This window comes from Apium graveolens, chromosome 2 (assembly GCF_009905375.1).
Source record: "Apium graveolens cultivar Ventura chromosome 2, ASM990537v1, whole genome shotgun sequence".
NCBI lineage: Eukaryota > Viridiplantae > Streptophyta > Magnoliopsida > Apiales > Apiaceae > Apium > Apium graveolens.
In genome coordinates, this window is record NC_133648.1 from 72710116 (window position 1) to 72733873 (window position 23758).

Genomic DNA, 23758 nt, shown 5'->3' on the forward strand with positions numbered 1-23758 from the left:
GGTCAATGGTGGACCATAGTAATGCAACAATGAGTCTATGAATAATGAGATGATGACAACTGTGAGAGTTGTATTGTAATGAATGTTGAGATTAAGTACCACTAATCGGGTCATGGTGATGTATAAGTAATCATCGTTAGACTAACTAAGCCGATCATTTACCTATGATATATTTATTCCTTCTTATCGACAGAGAGTCGTATTACTATACGTGGAAGGTTGTGATGCAAGCGTAAAATTCTAGTAACGACGATGTCTAGAATGAAATCCCATATTCGATTTTTCAATGTCTATGGAGTTTCAAAGATAATTGTTTATAAGCTCGAGCAAGAGCATGGGTCCATAAAATGATGGATGGAATAGTAAATATTCAGGCACGTGAATTGCGATGCGATAATACTTGATGCTGATATATGTACATATGTTTCATTCTCCTTTGATAAACCTCTATAGTTCAGAGGTAGATTCCAAGCCAAATATTTTGTGGTAGAATTTTTTATATATAACGCTCTTAAATTCGTTCTTTTTCTTTCTTCTTTTAATTTCTTGTAAACTGAGAAGAACAACCCTTCCAGAAGGGGGTATTACCGAATGACTATCTATCTGTGTGATAGAAGCCTAGTAGGATACCACATGTTGTTTAACTGCTTGTCAAGTACTAAAGGCTGGCCACCTTCTGTACTAGCTATATGATATAACAAGTGTTCATGATCATAGTGATCTCTCAATAAATTCTTTTACTTCTATATGAAGGACCAAGCTTTCGAAGATGGAAGCAGTTAGAGGTGAAGTGGTATCAGTACGGTGGTATTCCGAATCTAACGCGTTCGTGATACTAAGGTTGACACAGTTATTAAAAGCTTATAGAAAGCTAACGAGCAAAAGTGTAACTAGTATAATATTAGGTACGGAAGATAGTAATGATTACGAACTAGAAAAGAGTGGGCATTGAGAGGCAAAAGCTATAACACTAGAAGCTATGATGAGAGTCTGTGCAATAGACTTGAAAGAATTTGGAATGATCACTTAACGCGGATTGAGTTTTCTTACGACAATGGATCGTATGACAGTATCGAGATGTCATCTTATGAGACCCTTGAGGGAAGACAATGTCGATCTCCCTTATGTTAGGATGAAGTTGTAGAGCGCAAGATGCTCGGAATAACAGTGGTCCAAAGGACCAAGGATGTAATAGATCTAATCAGAGGACGATTGGTAGTAGCCCAAGATGGACATAAGAAGTATGTTGATTTGACACGAAATGACAAAGAGTATGAAGGAGGGAACCTAGTATTGTTAAAAGTATTCCCTTGAAAAGGATTGATGAGGGTCGGAAAGAAAGGAAAGTTAAGTCCAAGATTTATTGGACCCTTGGAGATATTAAGACGTATTGGAAAGTTAGCATATGAGCTAGCCCTACCCTTGAACCTGTAGCAAGTTCATAACGTGTTCCACCTATCAATATTATGGAAGCATAATCTGAATGTCGGACATATAGGAGAATACGAGCGCATAGACATGCAACCAGACTTGACCTATATGGAGCAACCGGTGAGGGTTATGGATTGAAAGAAGCAAGTGCTTAGGAACATGGTTATCAAATAGGTCATAGTTTTATGGTAAAACCACAATGTGGGAAGAATTGACTTGAGAGTTGGAAATCGCAATGCTAGAAAAGTATCCCCAACTGTTTTCTATCTGATTCTGGGACGGAATCCTTTTAAGGAGGGGAGACTATAATAACCCCAATATTTGGAAATATTTGAAATCCTGATGAATAGTAACTTTTTGCTGTTGATGCTGATTAAGGAAAATTATCAAACCACACTATATAGGAGTACTGTTATGGAAATTCTGAGATCGTATTAGTATTCCATAAAGTAAATGAGTGTATGTAAAGGTCGTCAGAATTCGGATTCGAAAACTTTGGTTTTTCCCAAAAATCCACCAGATACCGAAAGGATTAAGTATAAGGTAACATGATTAAAAGGATTTAAATTCAAGGATTATAAGAGAGGATCATTTAAGGAATATAAATATTAAGAAAGGTTTAGGGAAGCCCAAGAAATAAGATCCCGGATATGATCCCTCAAACGACTAACGAGAATGAAAGTAGCATGAGAAGGAAGCTTCTAAGATAAGCTAAAACATGTGGTTAGAAGCAAGGTGACATCATCACACCACAAGAATGAGACATGTGGCAAAGTAGTGATGCAAGTAATGACATAAGCAGGTGAAAACAAGATATTTAGCCAATAATTAACCACAACCATGCATTTTTTGCACAAATATCAAGGCAAGACCAGCAAGAGAAAGTTCTCCCCCATTTCTTTCTTCTTCCATTCGACCTTTTCAAGAAATGAAGAAAAATATTTTCAAAACTCAAGCTCTAGGCCATGGAAAATTACAAGGTTTGTTTCCTTGGATCCTATATTTCATAACTTAGTTATACCATGACTTTAAGATCAAGATTCCATGGTTTGCTTAGCTAATCCACTAATCAAAGATGATGATGAATAGTAGTGAATAGTAACTTACTTTAATTTTCTTGATTTGCATGAAAGCATAAGGTTGATTAAGAAAAGATCAAGGTTCCTAGAGGCTTATTAGTGACTACCCACTCTCCAAGGAAGGTATAAACTCTTGAACCCTTAGTTTTAAGTTTGGTTTGTTTGGATGATAATGGTGCTTAGATGAATGGGTATAGTTTGATGTCGATGGATGTTGGATTATTGTTGAATTGGTGATGATTTGGTGTAGTTTAAACTTTGGAAATCGATAGCCGTCGTAATGCCCAATTTTCTTTAAACTGTTTTGTGATTAACTGTTGGACCCGAACACCCACTGCTATGAACTAACCACTTCCATTCTTATATAGGTTATGTTTCAAGCTTCGTTTTGATATATCGTTCGCTTAGATCCGATATATGGTTTAGGAGAAACGACCGTTTTAAGTTATGGTGTTTCGCGAACGAACCTTTACCCCTCACCTAACTTTGAAACCTTGATTAAGGTCCTTAAATGACTAATTGGAGTACGAAACATTTATGTAAGATTAATTCGTCAGTTGGTAGAGTATTCGCGAAAGAGTGTCCTTAAAAAGGTAAACGGTTAATTTTATAAAAATGGTGGAGCCGAGGGTACTCGAGCGACTTATGTGAATCGTTATGCGCAAAAGCGAACGTTAGGGTCCAATTGGTTAAAGTCTAGTTTCTTAAGCGGGCATGGTTTAATTCCAACTTATATGTTGTTTATAGGTTACCAGACTCGCCTCAGGCCTTTTACCACCCCCAGTCGCTCAGGCAAGTTTTCTACCCGTTATACTGTTATTGTGATGTATATATATTGATGCATTATCTTGAGATAAGTGCATGACTGTTATTAGCAAATCTTACGATATATTGGAGCATGTCGATATGGTATATATATGCATGTTGTGAAATCTTGATATTCTATTATTAATTCAAATGCTTATAAAATGTATAATACCCATGCTAGAGATAAGCAGTAGTTGCGTATACCCTTAGTATAGGGGACCCAAAGGTGAACATTTTTCTAAACTGGGACTCGATGTTCCGGAGTATAATATATGTATATTTATATATATATATATATATATATATAGTTTTCTATACCTATTAATTGAATAAGTTATATTCGATGGTTTTGGATAATAACCAAACTTATTTTCGATTATTCAAATAAGGATCGTACTTTCGTATAAGTATATCTTTTGTTATTTATTATTCGTTTCAAGTATGAGTTTTAAAACTTCTACTTCTATTATTTTATAAAGATTATCCTTTATGGAACATTATTTAAATAATAATATTTAGATATTTTCTAAAATATCAGGACTGATTTATTTTATTAAATCATCATTACTTTAAACATTCTTTAAAATGTTTTCGAGTCTTCAAAATGATTTAAAAGTTTGAGCGGATCCCAAAACTCATTTTTAAATTTAAGATCTTCCTTTCGAAGGGGATTTAAATACTCGCTTAAAAATCTGAGGGATCCGGCTCTGTGGTGTATTTTATATTCGCAACGAGGTGGCGGTTTTGATAAAAGAATTTGATTACTTGCCCAACATTCGGGAAGTAAGTCCATCTAATTGAGTCGGCATAAGCGACAGGCCGGGGTACGGTCTATCAAAGTATAAGTGGTTGGGTGGCAGTCCATCAATGCGTAAGAGGCCGGGTTGTGGTCTAGCATAAGGTCCTAATGCGGCCAGGGTGATGACCGGTGGGGAATTCATCCATCTACTAGTGGAAAAGGTTACTTAATTGGTATCTTTTCCTGATCAGCAAGATATCGGTTTATGCCAAAGCTTTCTTCTTTCCAAAATTATTGGATATTAAAACACTGTTTATAATTTTCATAACAGAGGTTTTCAAGGGGTGTATGAGATATATATATATAGGTGTATATATATATATTGGGACTTAATGAAGTATCTCGTAACTTCATTTTTCATTTCTTTCAAATGATATTTCAAAGATTGAATATATTCAAGTCTTATCTTGTAGTCTCATCTTTGTGATGGACTTTTGAAACTGATTATACCTTGAACGGTTGTAGTTCAAGTAGTATTCGGAAAAGATATAAGTATATTGGAGTATCTTGTAACTTCATCTTTTCAACTTATATCTAGTTAGTGATTATCTTATGTATGACAAAGATTTTCAGAAAAATGTTGGGACAAGGTTAGATATATGAGATCACTTTGCAACGATATTTTTATACAGTTAAAAACTGGAACTCTATGTATATTATTCATGGAAGAGGATTTCAAATATTTTCAAAAGTATATATACATATATACTAAATATTTTGTGACTTGGTCGTGTTAAGATATCAAACTTGATTCATTTCTTCTTGACCAAGACTTTCAGGAGTACTATGAGAATGCTCATATATTGTAAATTAATATACATGTTATTTTGGTGGGTTTGTTGCTCACCCTTGCTCTCTTCTTTCATCACACAATAACAGATAGACAAGATGAACATGACCAAGTTCCCAATTCACGAGCGGATAGGAAACATTCCGCAGTTTTTTTGTTGGCGTTGATGCCGCTGTAGTGAGGTGGAACTACCAATAGGCTAGGTTTTCAACTGTTGATGTACCATACTTATGTATATTATGAATTGTAATAATGGCAAAGAATATGTAAATTTATTTAGAAACCCTTTTGAGGTGTAATGACTTATAATTGTGGAATAAAATGACTTGTGCTATTTTGGTATTCATCTCTGAGACTATAACTTGTGGTGTGTGTGTATATTATGGGGTCATAGTACGCAGTAATTGTTTATTTAATTAGATTAAGTGTTGTTAAGGGAAATGTAACTCGTGACAACCCAGATCCCCGACCCCGAATTTGGGGGTGTTACACCTTTGCTCCTGTTGCAAGACTTGAAGCCATCAGAATTTTCTTAGCCTATGCAGCCCATGCCAATTCAAAGGTTTATCAAATGGATGTCAAGAGTGCATTTTTAAATGGAGATTTGAAGGAGGAAGTCTATGTCAGTCAGCCTCCTGGTTTTGAAGATCCAAATTTCTTAAATCATGTCTACTATCTTTTGAAAGCACTTTATGGATTGAAGCAAGAACCTAGAGCCTGGTATGACACTTTGTCAAAGTTTCTTTTAGAGAATCACTTCACTAGAGGTACTGTAGACAGAACTTTATTCTTTAGAAATATTAATGGCTCTAGCATACTTGTTCAAATTTATGTAGATGGCATTATTTTTGGCTCTATAGATGAAAATCTTTGCAAAAAGTTTGCCAAATTGATGCAAAGTAAGTATGAAATGAGTATGATGGGAGAACTAACTTACTTTCTTGGTTTACAAGTTAAGCAAGTTAGTGATGGAATATTCATTAGTCAAACTAAATACATTCATGATCTTTTAAAGAAGTTTGATCTAATGGATTGCAAATCGGCAAAAACTCCCATGGCCACTGCAACTAAGCTTGAATTAAACACTACTGAAAAGTTTGTGAATATTTCAAATTACAGGGGCATGGTTGGTTGACTTCTGTACTTAACAGCTAGTAGGCCAGATATAATGTTTGCTACTTTTTTTGTGCTAAATTTCAGGCTGATCCCAGAGAATCTCATTTAGTAGCTATTAAGAGAATTTTCAGATATCTCAAGGGAACACCAAAATTTGGCATTTGGTACCCTAGAGATTCTGGTTTTGATCTAACTGGTTATTCAGATGCAGATTATGCAGGTTGTAGAATTGATAGAAAAAGTACAACATGAACCTGTCAATTTCTAGGAAACAAGCTTGTGTCCTGGTTCAGTAAATAGCAAAATTCAGTTTCTACTTCTACAGCAGAAGCTGAATATATTGCTGCTGGCAGCTGCTGTGCACAGATTTTTTGAATGAAAAACCAATTGCTAGACTATGGTCTGCAAGTGGAAAGAATTCCTATTTTCCGTGATAACATAAGTGCAATTGCCATCACTGAAAATCCAGTACAACATTCAAGAACAAAGCACATAGACATCAAGTACCATTTCATAAGTGAACATGTGATGAATGGTACTGTGGAACTACATTTTGTTCCAAGTGAAAAACAACTTGCAGATATATTTACCAATCCACTGGATGAATCCACCTTCTCAAGGTTGGTAAGTGAGTTAGGTATGCTTAATTATTTTTGAATCTTTTCAGATATTTTGCAAGTTGTAATGCAGCCAGAATTTTAATTAATTTTTCAGTTTTGGATGAAATTTTGGCTAAGTCAAAATTTACATCTCGACGGTTGATCATTATCCATCGAGTTCGATCATCCGTCGGAATACAATTTGTTAATAAAATCAATTATTTTTCTGGAATATTTTATAACTCAACGGATAACTGATTTATCCTCATCTGTCGAATTGTCTCCATCCTAGCCATTAATTCTATGAACATTATTCATCGAGTATACTTACAGTTTATAAGCATAACTGTAATAACCCCAATTTTTGGAATTTTTGAAACCCTGATGAATAGTAACTTTTGCTGACTATGCTGATTAAGAAAAATTAAGGGTGCTTCGCATAAGGAATTAGGGTATCGAGAATGAAAGTTAAGCGAACCGTAAAACAAATACGCAACCAAGAGATAAGCTTGTACAAGAATCCAAGGTATTATGACATCATCAAACCACAAGACAAAGACATGTGGCAAATAGATGACACAAGCAAGATGACATAAGCATGACAAGGGGTTTTGTTTTGTTGGTTGATTTTGGGCCATGTAAACATGGTAAAAAGCTAAAACATTTTCCAAGGCAAAAAGGAGAAGCAACCAAGCAAATATCATAAAACACAAAAATTAGAAGTTGACTTTTGCTTCCAAGAGCAAAAGCTCTCGGCCAAAACAAACCCAGCAACTTTAAACTGCCATATCTCCTTCAATACTCACTCAAATATTGTATTCTATAGCTCGTTGGAAAGTTATTGAGATGGCCTACAACTATTGTTCACAAGTCTCGTCCAAATTATCATGGTAAAACCCTCATTTTTATAGATCTTTCAATCGGACTTTTAGATACTTCAAATCCTAATTTTGTGTTCTTGATTTCTTTGGAAAGATCAAGCTTGTAGGAGGCTCCCTAAGGTTTCCTAGCAACTTAACACCTCCCAAGGAAGGTATAAACTTCAAACCCTAGCCTTTACTTTGATTATTAGTGAGTTTGAAGGTTGAGTTTCTAAATGAGAAGCATGATCTTTGATTATTAGTAGTTTGATTTGAATTTGGAGTGATTTGGTGAATGAATCTTGTTATAGTTAATAGAACTTGATTGTGGTTGGTTGAGATGAAGAATATGAAGAATAAGGAATGGTATAGTATTATTTAGTTGATTTTTTGATGTGTTAATGATTGTGGGTTGTTTGGTGAGGTTTTGGTGTAGTGAGAAACTTGGAAAACTCGTAAACATAGCCGTCGTAATGCCCGTTTTCCTTAGACTGTTGTACATGAACCTCGGAACAGATAACTCACTGACCAATCTGTAACTTTACCATTTTTAGATAGATCATGTCATAAGCTTCGTTTTGGTATGTGGTTCGCTTGAATCCGATGTACGGTTTAGGAGAAATGACCATTTTAAGTTACGGTATTTCGCGAATGAACCTTTACCCCTCGCTTAACTTTGAAACCTTGTTTAAGGCCCCTAAAAGACTAATTGGATTACGAAAAAAATATGTAAGGTGGATTAGGAAGTTGGTAAAGTACTCGCGAAAGAGTCCCCTTAAAATTCGTAACGATTAGTTTATTAAAATTGGTGGAGCCCAGGGTGTGCGAACGATTAACGCAAATCATTAAGCGTATAAGCAAACGTTAGGGTCTAAGTGGATAAAGTCTAGTTTCTTAAGCGACCATGGTTTAATTCCGGCTTATGTTTTTTTTATAGGTTACCGGACCCACTCTAAGCTTAAGTCTACTCTGGAGCACTCAGGCAAGTTTTCTACCCGTTATACTGTTGTTGTGATGTATATATGTATATGCATTATCTTGTGATAAGTGTATGATTGTTATTAGCAAATCTTGCGATATATTGGAGCATGCTGATATGGTATATATGCATGTCTGTTTCGTAATCTTGATATCTAATTATTGATTTAAATGCTTATAAGTTGCATAATACCTATGCTAGAGATAAGCAGTAGTTGCGTATACCCTTAGTATAGGGGACCCAAAGGTGAACATTTTCTAAACCGGGAGTCGATATTCCTGAGTATAATATATATATATATATATGTTGTGAATATGTTATGTACTTGATGATCACTTAAACAAAACATCTAAGTAGATTTTTCTTAGTGAAATAATATAGCACTCGACGGATAAGAATTATAGTCCCGACGGATAACTCATTATAGTCCCGACGGATGATTAACTTATTATCCATCGAGTGAGTAGCTTATGTAATAATAAGTTTGTAGCACAGTGATGTATGCACCTTTGTATAGAATCTGTAGTAGCATATAAGTCATGTTGACTTTAACTAGATATGCGGAATAGGTTGATTAATTGTACATAAGTAATGTCTTGTAATTCTGTATAAGTGAAATGAAGTCAAGTGCCAAAATAGCTACCGACGGATGATTAACAAAGCCTTCGACGGATGATCAAATGACTATCAATGGATGTTTAACATAGCAGTCAACGGATGATCAATTAAGTCATCGACGGATGATCTGAAAGTCGACGGATGATCATATCAAGAATTTAAACATCAGTTGAACAGTGAAAGCTGACACACAGTCGTCGAGTTGGATACAAACACATTGTGGAAGCCCATTAACTGGGTAATAAAGGACGAAAAGCAGCAAAGATTAAGACTGTTAGATTTTATATTTGTTCAGTCTTTTTGACTTTGTAATCTTGGTATTATATAAACCAAGAGAGTAGCAAATAGAAAAATAACTGAGATAGTTGAGAAACACAAAAATAGAGAAATCTTTGTAAGCTTAATCTTTAGCATTTCCTAGTATTCTCAGAAGTTCTATTTTGTAAGCAGCTGTGAGCATTTCTGCACACAGAGTCCTCTCGATATATTATATATATCTCTGGTGGAATTATTTAATTCCACCAGAAAGTTTTTAAAGACTCTTTTTTTTAATTACTTGTATTTTGATTCATTTGAGATTATATTCCGCATTGTGCTAATCAAAACAAATATATCAATAATCGAGTTGAACATTTTTATTTCAAGAAAAAGGTTCAAGAATTCCATTCAACCCCCCTTCTGTAATTCTTGCTACATTGTCAAGGGACTAACAATTGGTATCAGAGCAAGCTCTTAATCTACAAAGAGTTTAAAGATCAAAATAATTCAGCAAGATGAACAAGAAAGATGTTGGAGTCAAGATTCCTTTTCTTGATAAAGATAATTACCATCATTGGAAGGTAAAGATGCGTCTTCACATGCTTTCTCAAGATGAGGCCTATGTGGACTGCATTAAAAGAGGTCCTCATGTTCCAATGAGAGCTGCAACAGGAAACGAGCCATCTGTTCCAAAGCCAAGGCATGAATGGTCTGATCCTGATATTGAACAAGTCAGGAAAGATAAAAAGGCCATGAACATTCTGTTCAATGGTGTTGATGCAGACATGTTTGATAACATCACCAACTGCAAAACTGCCAAGGAAGTTTGGGACACAATACAGATAATTTGTGAAGGCACTGAGCAAGTAAGAGAAAATAAAATGCAGCTCCTGATTCAGCAATATGAGCATTTTCATAATGAAGAAAGTGAGTCACTCACTGACATTTTTAGTAGATTCCAAAAACTACTAAATGCTCTTAAGTTGCATGGAAGAGTCTATCAGACTAAAGACTCCAATCTGAAATTTCTCAGATGTCTTCCAAAGGAATGGAAACCAATGACAGTCTCATTGAGAAATCACAAGATTATAAGGAGTTTACTTTGGAGAGACTGTATGGCATTCTGAAAACCTATGAGCTTGAGATAAATCAGGATGAAAGAATGGAGCGAGGAAAGAAGAAAGGAGGATCCATTGCACTAGTTGTTGATATGGAAAAGGAGAAGGAAGTGAAGATGGAAGCTGTGGAATCAACTTCAAAGGTCTGTGAAAGCAAGGGTAAGGGGCTAGCTGTAGAAAATGAAGATTCATTGAGCCAAGATGACATGGAGGACATTGATGAGAACCTAGCATTCCTTTCAAGAAGATTTGCCAAGCTCAAGTTCAAAAAGAACTTTGGAGTAGCCAAGCCAAATAGAAACATGGTGGATAAGTCAAAATTCAAATGTTTCAAATGTGGCTTGGCAGGGCATTTTGCAAATGAGTGTAGAAAGTCAGATTCCAGTAAGAAAAGATTTGAGTCTGTAGATTACAAGCAAAAATACTTTGATCTACTCAAACAAAAGGAAAGGGCCTTTATTACACAAGAGAATGACTGGGCAGCTGATGGTTTAGATGAAGATGAAGATGTCATCTATGTCAATCTAGCCCTTATGGCCAAGTCTGATGAAACAGAGACAAGTTCCTCAAGCAATCAGGTAATCACTACGAACCTTGTATATTTATGTAAAGCTGAGTGTAATGATGCAATAAATGATATGTCTACAGAATTGTATCATTTGCGTGTTACACTTAAGTCTCTCACTAAGGAAAATGCTAAAATCAAAGAAAACAACTTATTTTTAAGTGAGACGAATAATGTGCTTGAGTCTCAATTTGTTGAGTTTGAGAAACTAAAAATTGAGTGTAGGATTGCTAAGGAGGAATTAACTGAGTCCTTGAAAAAGGAAGAAATTTTGAAGAAGCAGCTCGATCGTGAACAAGAGGTGATTAAAGCATGGAAAACATCCAGAGATGTTCATGCTCAAATCACCAAGGTTCAAGGAATTGAGTCTTTTTGTGATGAAGCCTGGAAAAAGAATAAGGAGAAACTAGAACCTATTTTGGTAGATGGGTTGCTGACAGATGTAGACTCGACGGATGATGAGGACTATCCGTCGGATAACAAAAAGTGTTATCCGTCGAATGATAAAAATCCTCATCCGTCGGCTGTAAGCAAACCCATTAGCAAAGTCAAATTAATCAAGCTAAATGATAAGTATGGGTCTGTTTCCAAGAACTTTGTTTCAGGAGAGTCAAGTCAAGCTAAGAAAGGGAAAAAGGCTAATGTTGTTCACATGACTGTCAAACAGTTAAGTGACAGACTTGAGAAAATAGAGGTAAAAACAGAGACTAAAAAGAAAAACAATAGGAATGGTAAAGTAGGGATTAATAAACACAATAACTACACACCTGATAAATATGCTCCTAGAAAGATCCGTGTCAAGTGTGGTAGTGTAAATTATTTGTCTATTAATTACAAATCTGCCATGCCTACTCCCATGTCTGGTCAACCTCAATTTCCTAACATGAATGCCATGCCTCCCATGCCTGTTAATGCTATGCCTACACAGAACATGAATGCACAGTTTGCTAATATGCCATTTGCACCTAATCCATATTATGCTACATACAATATGCCTCAAATGCCATTTAGCATACCTTACCGGTATAACATGTTTGCACCAAGCATGCCATTTCCTGTTAGCCATGACATGCATGATAATTCTGTTGCATTTAGTGGTTTCAAAGGCATAACCCAATTGACTAAGGAAGAATCTAAAATTCCTAAGTCAAATGAGATAAGGCCTAAGAAACAGAAGAAGAAAACTAACAAGGCAGGACACAAGGAAACTTGGGTACCAAAATTAACTTGATTTGATTTTGATGTGTGCAGGGAAACAGAAAGAATCTTTGGTACTTAGATAGTGGTTGTTCAAGACATGACTGGTGATTCTACCCTGCTCACAGAGTTTAAGGAGAGAGCTGGCCCAAGTATCACTTTTGGAGATGACAGCAAAGGTTATACTGTGGGATATGGCTTGATTTCAAAGGACAATGTCATCATTGAAGAGGTTGCCTTAGTGGATGGTCTCAAACACAATCTGTTGAGTATCAGCCAGCTTTGTGATAAAGGCAACTCAGTAACCTTCAACAAAGAAGCCTGTGTTGCGACTAACAATCAAAACAACAAAGTGGTTCTCACTGGTGTGAGAAGAGGAAATGTGTATCTAGCTGACTTCAACTCAACTAAAGCAGAATCTGTAACTTGTCTTCTCAGTAAAGCAAGTCAAGATGAAAGTTGGCTATGGCACAAGAAGCTATCCCATTTAAACTTCAAGACCATAAATGAGCTGGTAAAGAAAGAGCTAGTTAGAGGCATTCCTCTAGTGGAGTTTACAAAGGATGGACTGTGTGATGCCTGCCAAAAAGGGAAGCAGATCAAAGCATTATTCAGGAAGAAACTTGATTCAGCAATTGAAGAGCCTCTGCAACTCCTTCACATGGATTTGTTTAGACCAGTCAATATATTGTCAATTTCAAAGAAAAGATTTTGCCTAGTAATTGTAGATGATTTCTCAAAGTTCTCTTGGACATATTTCCTAAAGTCTAAAGATGAGGCTAGTGAAATCATCATCAATCACATAAGGCAAGTTAACAATTATCCTGATTTCAAAGTTAGAAGAATCAGGAGTGACAATGGAACTGAGTTCAAGAACTATGTCATGAGAGCATTTTGTGAGGAAAATGGGATCTTGCATTTGTTTTCAGCAGCAAGGACTCCACAACAGAATGGAGTAGTGGAAAGAAAGAATAGATCTCTACTTGAAGCTGCAAGGACAATGCTTGAAGAATCAAAATTACCAACATATTTCTGGGCTGAAGCTGTAAACACTGCATGCTACACTCAGAACATCTCTCTGATTAATCAAGCAAGATGCATGACACCTTATCAATTGTTCAAGAACAAGAAACCAACTCTAAACTTTCTTCATGTCTTTGTCTGTAAATGCTATATTTTGAGAAATCAAACTGATCAAATTGGGAAGTTTGATGCTAAAGCAGATGAAGGAATTTTTGTTGGATATGCTGTTGGTAAAGCATATAGAATCTACAATCTAAGAACCAACATTGTTGTTGAATCTATACATGTTGTGTTTGATGATAAAAAGATTGAAGGACTAAAAGATGGAGATTACCATGAGAACCTCAAATTCGACAATGTTGAGATGGTCAGTGATGAAAGTGATGATGAGAGTGATCAAGAAACAGTGTCTAAGGATAATGCAGACAAATCTACCACCAATGAAGCACATAACTCAACATCCATCGAGTTATATAATGCTTTATCCGTCGGAAGGTAATCTGTGTTATCTGTCGGAAAACAACCTGCCTCATCCGTCGGTACCCAAAATTCACCATCCGTCGGGTTATCTAAAGGAGCAGGAAATCAAGGAAGGTCACCTATGGAAAGTACCCCTTTCACAAATCAAAGATCCACAAACTCAGGGGGAGTTTCTAGCAATCAAAACTCAATCACACATCAAGACAACATTGAGGTCTCTTCATCTAGAGCTAATCTACCTCAACCAAGGAAATGGACAAAAGATCACCCCTTCGAACTGATTATTGGTAATGTTTCTTCTAGAGTTCAAACCAGGAGAGCAACTCAAGAAGAATGTCTATACAGCAGCTTTCTGTCAAAGGAAGAACCAAAAAAGGTAGAAGAAGCCTTGTTAGATCCTGATTAGATTTTAGCTATGCAGGAGGAGCTAAACCAATTTGAAAGGAATAAAGTTTGGAAGCTGGTACTGAAGCCTAAAGGAAAGAATCCAATAGACACCAAATGGGTATTCAGAAACAAGATGGATGAAAATGGCATAGTAGTAAGGAACAAATCCAGATTTGTTGCTAAAGGCTATTGCCAGCAAGAAGGAATAGATTTTGATGAAACATTTGCTCCTGTTGCAAGACTTGAAGCCATCAGAATCTTCTTAGCCTATGCAGCCCATGCCAATTTCAAGGTCTATCAAATGGATGTCAAAAGTGCCTTTCTGAATGGAGACTTGGAGGAAGAAGTGTATGTTAGTCAACCTTCTGGCTTTGAAGATCCAAATTTTCCCGCGTATGTCTATTATCTACTGAAAGCAATTTATGGACTGAAGCAAGCACCTAGAGCCTGGTATGACACTTTATTAAAGTTCCTTTTGGAAAATCACCTCACAAGAGGTACTGTAGATAAAACTTTATTTTTTAGAAATGTTAATGGCTCTAGCATACTTATTCAAATTTATGTAGATGATATTATCTTTGGCTCTATAGATGAGAAACTTTGTAAAAAGTTTGCCAAACTGATGCAAAGTAAGTATGAAATGAGTATGATGGGAGAACTAACTTAATTTCTTGGTTTACAAGTTAAGTAAGTTAGTGATGGAATATTCATTAGTCAAACTAAATATATTTTTGATCTTTTAAAGAAGTTTGATCTAATGGATTGCACATCTGCAAAAACTCCCATGGCCACTGCAACTAAGCTTGAACTAAACACTACTGAAAGGTCTGTGGATATTTCAAGCTATAGAGGCATGGCTGGCTCACTTCTGTACTTAACAGCTAGTAGGCCAGATATAATGTTTGCTACATGTTTATGTGCTAGATTTCAGGCTGATCCTAGAGAGTCTCACTTAATAGCTATTAAGAGAATTTTCAGATATCTCAAGTGAACACCAAAACTTGGCATTTGGTATCCTAGAGATTCTGGTTTTGATCTAACTGGTTATTCAGATGCAGGCTATGCAGGTTGCAGAATTGACAGAAAAAGCACAACAGGAACTTGTCAATTTCTAGGAAACAAGCTTGTGTCCTGGATCAGTAAAAAGCAAAATTCAGTTTCTACTTCTACAGCTGAAGCTGAATATATTGCTGCTGGCAGTTGCTGTGCACAGATTTTATGGATGAAAAATCAATTGCTAGACTATGGTCTGCAAGTTGAGAGGATTTCTATTTTCTGTGATAACACAAGTGCAATTGCCATCACTGAAAATCCAGTGCAACATTCAAGGAGAAAGCACATAGACATCAAGTACCATTTCATAAGGGAACATGTAATGAATGGTACTGTAGAGTTACATTTTGTTCCAAGTGAGAAGCAACTTGCAGACATATTTACAAAGACACTGGATGAATCCACCTTTTCTAGGTTGGTAAGTGAGTTAGGTATGCTTAATTACTCTTGAATCTATTTGAGGTATTTTGTAAGTTGAAAAGTAACCAGAAATTTAACTGATTTTTAGCCATGAATGAAATTTTGACTAAGTCAAAATTTACATCTCGACGGATGACCATTATCCATCGAGTTAAGTCATCCGTCGATATGCAATGTGCAAATAAAAATCAATTATTTTTCTGGAATCTTTTAAAACTCGACGGATAACAGTTTATCCTCATCCGTCGAAGTGTCTAAATCTTAACCGTTAATTCCCTGAACATTATGCATCGAGTATACTTACAGTTTGTAAGCATTACACGACGGATAATGAGTGGAATTTTTACAGTTTATAAAACGGCTAATTTAGGCAAATTCTATTTGGTAATTTACTTCTCTTTATTATTTTTATCCATTGTTTTTAGCAAAGTATAAAAGTTTATTTCATTCTAATCATTTTCTTTTATCATTCTCAAATTCAACTGTGTTTATTTCATTCTTTCTCAAGCAAAAATCCTCTTTCTCTTCAAGCTTTCCTTCTCTAACAATGGCACTTGTAGTAAAGATTATGTCTCTGACTGGGTTCATTTATGAGAAGAACAACTTCACTGCTTTGGTCAACAAGGGCATTCAGCAATCAGAAGACTATCACAAGATGATGGACTTCGTGAAGAACTGCAAGTTAAGTTTTGCAATGCTTGAATCACCCACAATCTTTTGTGAAGTTGTAGAAGAGATGTGGACCTCTGCAATTTACAACTCTACTGACAAAACCATCACTCTGACCATCAAAGGTAATGAATTTTGTATCAATAGTGATGTGATAAAAGCATGTTTCAAGATTCCTGATGATAATGTAACTTCACCACACACTGACACTGATTTGATCAATATGCTTAATTCCATGCATTATGCACTTCCTACTAATAAGCTAAGTGATATTAGGAGATTAGGTCTTAGGAAGTAATGGAGTTTTATGTGTGATGTTGTAACTAAAGTTTTCTCTGGAAAAATCAGTAATTTTGTTTCTGTGAACATTTCCATGCTTAACATGCTATACATGCTAGTTACAGACAAGTTTTACAATTTCAGTGACCTTGTCATATATGAGTTAGGTTTTAAACTAGGTGAGTTAGCCAAAAGGGGAAAGAACATATATTATGCTAGATTTTTTATGCTATTGGCTAACCATCTTTGTCAAGAAATTGCACTTAAGAACCCAAACAACAAATTAGCTTGTTGGGTTCAAGAGAGAAGAATCATTGCAGATTTGAACAGAGCCAACCACCATAGGGATGTGCCAATGTTCTATTTCCCTGTAATGCTGACACCTCAGGTAAGTGAGGTAAGTTCATCCATACCCTCAACTATTCCAATCTCCTCTATCTCTTTGTATTCAGGCATAGCTATGGCAACTGTGACAATGACCAAACAGTTGCCTACCAAAGCTGCCAAAACAACTGCAATTTCCAAATCCAAATCAAAGAAAACCCCCTCTGGTATCTCTCAAAAGGTACCAGTTGAAAAATCTACCAAAGCCAAAGAGGGGAGTGTGAAGGAGGGTCAGATAGGTGAGGGAATGGGTGAACATCAAAGAAACCCCAAGGATAAGGTTGGAGAGTTGAGTGAATCCCAGCCTAGCCACACTGCAGTTTTCCATCAAACTGCAGTGCTTAAAAAGGACAAAAGCTCACTTCTAGCTGCATCCTCCCAAAAGGATGTGGCTATTGAACAAAGCTCTAATCCAAGAGCACAGGCCAAAAGGGTTAGGGACACAAGCTCACCCCAAACTTACAGTAGAAAGAAGAAATCCAAAACAACTGGGGATGCACAGGGCACACACACAGTGCAAACTGGTGCTAAAGACACAGTCCCTGCACCTTCTCAAATTCAGATTGATGTGGCTCCAATAAATGTGGAGTCACAGCCAAAATCTCTTATAATAGAAGCCACTGAAACACCATACTCACCAACTAACTCACTGGAAGTGGATATGATAAACACTTCAATTCCTAATTCCCCTTCTTTAACTCTGTTGGGGAAGCCAAAATCTAGTGTAAGTGAGCATCATCTTTTAGATGATTTGTTGGCTCACTTACCAATTCTTTCAGATACTATTGTGACATTTGTGCCTCAAATAACTTTAATCAACACAGAGTCAACAATAGTTTCTCTTCCCACCTCATTCATTTATACTCTCTCGATGGATATTGCTCATCCGTCGAGTAGTGATTGTATCCCGACGGATAAGCTTAACAGCAGTTATCTGTCGGATAGCTTTACCACTCACCCGATGGATATCACTTATCCGTCGAGTGTCTCTGCACAACTTCAAACTTCAGTTATTTCTAGTGCAGAAGATTTAGTGGTAATATAATCACTCTTAGGACTGAGAGAGGAGAGTGCTTTGAGTGAGAGGCTGGGTTGCTCCCAGGCAAAAGGAGAGGAAAATAGTGAATCTCAGCAATCCATTTCTTCAGGATTGGCAAAAGTGAGTGAGAGGAGTCCCACCTTAGTAGGTGAAGGTGAGGGTGTGAGGGTGGGGAGCCAGGGTGAGACCCTGATGCAACAAAAGAGAGAATATGAGAGAAAGGCAGGTACAGGAGAAATAAGGGTGGATCCAGCCATTGCTAGTGAGTCAATGAGTGTGGATGATGCTGAAAAGGGAAGACAATTTCAGCAACATTACAAAGCTGAAATTGATAACATTTCCTTGGATGCTGACACTTTTACTCATCCTGTGTCAGCCTATCAATTGTTGGCTGCTCAGGGCAATGTGGAGGCAGAGCAGACTTTGAATTTGGTGCACACCACAGAATCTCTTCAAAGAGATAAAACTGCTGTTAACAGGATGCCTTCTCAAGCTGGAGAGCCATCTGAAGAATTTGGAGTAAATTCTAATGATGATGACTCTGGTTCTTTGGATGGAAGCATGAACTTAGGGGGAGCTGAAGGCCCAAGTTCTGCTTTAAATTTACCTGAATGGGCATGCGCAAAGGAATCTACACCAGGACAATTTGAGGTGTCTTTGGTCAAACAAGTAATAGCTATTCAACAGGCCCTTCAGGAAACTTCAGATGCTGGTACCAAGGCTGTTCTTCAAGCTCACCTAGACTCTCTACATCTAATGAAGATCCAGCACTTAAGACAGAATCTCAGTGTGGATGAATTGAAAAGAGATATAGCTGACTTGAAGACCTATAACTCTGAAAAGCTGGATTCAGTAATGCCATATGGTACCATGCAAGATCTACTACTAAGATTGAGGAGAGAATCAGACTCTGACAAGAAGCTAGCCAAGCTGGAAAACAGAGTTCAAGTTATTGAAGATTCAGTGGCTATTCTTCTTCAAAATCAACAGACTCAGACAAATCTTCTCATGTAACTGGCTAAAGCACAAGGCCTAACTCCTCAACTTGATGATAACAAAAAGGGGAAGAGAGAATCAAGTAAGGGGGAGAAATGACCAACAGAGGGGGAGAAACTTCAAGTACAAATCAGCAAAGTAATTGTACCTTCAATTACTATCTCCAAGCTACCAGTTGCAGATGGTATAGATCTAATTAAAGCAGCGGCAGCAAATTTGAAAGTTGCTGAAAAAGGAAAGTTGAGTTTGATCAACTGGGATAAGATTGATGAGGAGATACGGAAAAAGTTTGAACTAGTCAAGGAGCCAGTTAAGTCAGCCATCCATCACTCTCATGTCAAGCCAATCAGTGTGAATGAGATGAGCATGAACTATCTGGAGAAAGGACAATCTTCGTGCATCAAATCACAAAAGGCTGAAATAATTCTCAAAGCAAGGGCAAATTATCCAAAGTCAACTTTGAAGAATCCCTTGGACACTGTGTATGAGACACCCAAGCCTGATGAAAAGAAGCTTCTGTCAAGATCCATTGTCTTCTATAAAGATCCAGCTGATTCAGCCTCAAAAAGGAGAATTGCTAAGATATTCAGAAATGGAAAGGAAATTTGTGTGGTAGCTGGACATCCACAATTTGCTCAAGCAAAGAAAGAAGAGAAAGCAATATTAAAGAAAAAAAAGAGGCAAGCTGCTCTAGATGCTAAGAAATCTAAATAAAAGAAAGAGCAGATTGTCATCTTGGCCAAGCTACAGGCTGTAAACTCTTCTCAACAAATTCCCTCTCAACCATCTAAAGCTGCTGAATCAAAGAAGAAGATTGAAGAACAGGAAAATCCCCAAGAAAGAAGGAATTGGCTAGAAGAACAAAAAGGAAACTGGATGTTGTTGACAAGGAATTGGAAGATCAATTTCCTAAGGAATCCACACCAGCTAAAACTCAAGCATCAAAGCCCTCTGTGATATTTGAAGACATAAGGGTGGTGGACCCTTACAGGAACATACATGGAGAACCTATTGTGCCAAAGGATGAGCCAATAGAGTGGGATAAATTACCAATTCCTGACTTTAACTTGCCAATCCTTACCAAGCCAAAAAGGACAAAATCAAGGGCAGTCAAGAAAGTGAAGTTGTCACCTCTCAAATCCAAGTTAGTAGTTAAAGCTCAACCCAAGGTCAACAAGGGAGACTACTTGTACTTGTGTGACATCAAAGAATTCTCAGATCTAAACCTTTATCTGGAGGAACTGGATGAAGTAAGGGCAATTGATGCATACAGAAACCTACCTGAAAGGTTGGTGTTCAAGTACAAAAGAGGAAGGGAGATTCAGTGGCCTCTTCACAGGATACTTCAAGAAAGCCAAGCTGTGTTGATCAAAGTCTATTCATCCTTCAAGAAAAACTTTGGGTTCAATGTAACTGCAAGAAGACTAGTATTGAAGAAGATTAAAGAGCTGAGGAGTGTTAGAGCTAAAGATGCACTCCCAAAGACTCTAATCATCCCATACACAGGGAGAAGAGTGCATCTAAGGCCCTACTGGCTGATGGAATTCATGGATGACAAGGGTGTGAGAAGATTCTTCAGACTAGAAGACCAATTGAGTATCTCTAGCAATGAGACTCTCTTGGAGATGCAAGAAATGCTAGATCTCTCAGAATCTGATGAACTAGAATTCCACAGGCAGCTCCAGAATCAAATTGAAGAAAACAACAGAAAGCTTGGAAGAAGATCCAGACCTTCAAGAAACTAGAAAAACCTGCCCAGGCTAGAGGAGCATCTTGAACTGACTGTAAGCCACACCTTGTACATTTTGTTTAATTGAAGCACTTTCAATTTTATCTATTTATCTTTAAAGACATATGTTTAGCATGTTTTGTTATCATCAAGTATCTCTTAATTTATGGCTACAATTCCAGTAGACATAAATTGGGGGAGATTGTTGTGAATATGTTGTGTACTTGATGATCACTTAAACAAAACATCTAAGTAGATTTTTCTTAGTGAAATAATGTAGCACTCGACGGATAAGAATTATAGTCCCGACGGATAACTCATTATAGTCCTGACGGATGATTAACTTATTATCCATCGAGTGAGTAGCTTATGTAATAATAAGTTTGTAGCACAGTGATGTATGCACCTTTGTATAGAATCTGTAGTAGCATATAAGTCATGTTGACATTAACTAGATATGCAGAATAGGTTGATTAATTGTACATAAGTAATGTCTTGTAATTCTGTATAAGTGAAATGAAGTCAAGTACCAAAATAGCTACCGACGGATGATTAACAAAGCCTTCGACGGATGATCAAATGACTATCAACGGATGTTTAACATAGCAGTCGGCGGATGATCAATTAAGTCATCGACGGATGATCTGAAAGTCGACGGATGATCATATCAAGAATTCAAACATCAAATGAACAGTGAAAGCTGACACACAGCCGTCGAGTTGGATACAAACACATTGTGGAAGCCCATGAACTGGGTAATGAGGACGAAAAGCAGCAAAGATTAAGACTGTTAGATTTTATATTTGTTCAGTCTTTTTGACTTTGTAATCTTGGTATTATATAAACCAAGAGAGTAGCAAATAGAAAAATAACTGAGATAGTTGAGAAACATAAAAACAGAGAAATCTTTGTAAGCTTAATCTTTAGCATTTCCTGTATTCTCAGAAGTTCTATTTTGTAAGCAGCTGTGAGCATTTCTGCACACAGAGTCCTCTCGATATATTATATATATCTCTGGTGGAATTGTTTAAATCCACCAGAAAGTTTTTAAAGACTCTTGTTTTTAATTACTTGTGTTTTGATTCATTTGAGTTTATATTCCACATTGTGCTAATCAAAACAAATATATCAATAATCGAGTTGAACCTTTTTATTTCAAGAAAAAGGTTCAAGAATTCCATTCAACCCCCTTCTGTAATTCTTGCTACATTGTCAAGGGACTAACAATATATATATATATATGAATAGTTTTCAAAACTATTAATCGAATAAGGTTTATTCGATAACTTTATTTTACTTAATGAATATTATTTTGAATATTCATTCGAGGACTTATGACTCCGCTTATTTTATTTAATGAATATTATTTTGAATATTCATTCGAGGACTTATGACTCCGCTTATTTTATTAAATAATATTCTTTATTTTATTAAAGAATAATGTTTCGATAATCAAACTTATTTTCGATTATTCAAATAAAGATCGTACTTTCGTATAAGTATATCTTTGGTTAATTATTATTATTCATTTCAAGTATGAGTTTTAAAACTTCTACTTCAACTATTTTTATTAAGATTATCCTTTATGGGAATATTATTTAAACAATAATATTCAGATATTTTCTAATATATTGGGGCTGATTTATTTTATTAAATCAGCATTACTCCAAACATTCTTAAAAATGTTTTCGAGTCTTCAAAATAATTTTAAAAGTTAGAGCGGATCCCAAAACTCGTTTTTAAATTTAAAATCTTCGTTTCGAAGGGGATTTAAATACTCGCTTAAAAATCTGAGGGATCCTGCTCCGTGATGTATTTTTATATTCGCAACAAGGTTGCTGTTTTGATAAAAAGGCTTTTTGATTACTTACCCAACACTCGGGAAGTAAAATTCTTGGAATAAGTTTAATCCATTAACAGGCATCGCCTGGGAAATATCGGTGAGCTTTCCTTTCCAACTAGATACGGCTTCTTGGTGGAGCCGTATCAACAAGTTGCTACTTGGGGAAAGGGGGGACGAACTTTACGTTTCAGAGTCATGGATTTCATCTGAACTAGGAGTGGCGTAAGTGGTCGAGTGGCGTCGGCCCAGCCTTATTTATTAGCCCAAATGGCCCGGAAGTTCCGCTAAGATGGTACATTCCTTAGGAGTCCAGTATTCGGTTGACAAGTAAATTCGACTATTCTCCTCTACATGTAGAAAGTGGTGGGGTTGCACTACTGCGACTGATCATCGTGAGTGGTCTTCCTGGAGAGGCAAACTCCCGTAATGAGTTCATCATCCAGTTGGATATTTCTGCAACACTACTCAGAGCACTTTGAAAGAAAGGCTACGGCTAGGCGATTGTTGAGTGTTGGCAGGGTCGAGTTTTCAAAATGATGTTTTCATCAAATGAAGCATCTCGTAACTTCATTTCATTTTGATGATATTTCAAAGATTGATTCTATATAAGTTTTGTATTTTAGCTTCATCTATGGGATGAACTATTTATACCTTGAACGGTGGTAGTTCAAGTAGTATTGGAAAAAAAGATATAAGTATATTGGAGTATCTTGTAACTTCATCTTTTTAACTTATATCTGGTTAATGATTATCTTATGCATGACAAAGATTTTCAGAAAAATGTTGAGACAAGGTTAGATATATGAGATCACCTTGCAACGATATTTTTATACAGTTATAAACTGGAACTCTGTGTATATTATGCATGGAAGAGGACTTCAAAGATTTTGAAAAGTATATATACATATATACTGAATATTTTGTGACTTGGTCGCGTTAAGATATCAAACTTGGTTCATTTCTTCCTGACCAAGACTTTCATGAGTACTATGAGAATGCTAATATATTGTTAATTATTATACATATTATTTTGGTGGGCTTGTTGCTCACCCTTGATTTCTTCTTTCATCACACAATAACAGATAGACAAGATGAACTGGACCAAGCTTCCAATTCGTGAGCGGATAGGAAACGTTCTGCAGTTTTCTGTAGGCGTTGATGCCGCTGTAGCCGAGGTAGAACTACCAATAGGCTAGATTTTCAACTGTTGATGTACCAGACTTATGTATATTTATGAATT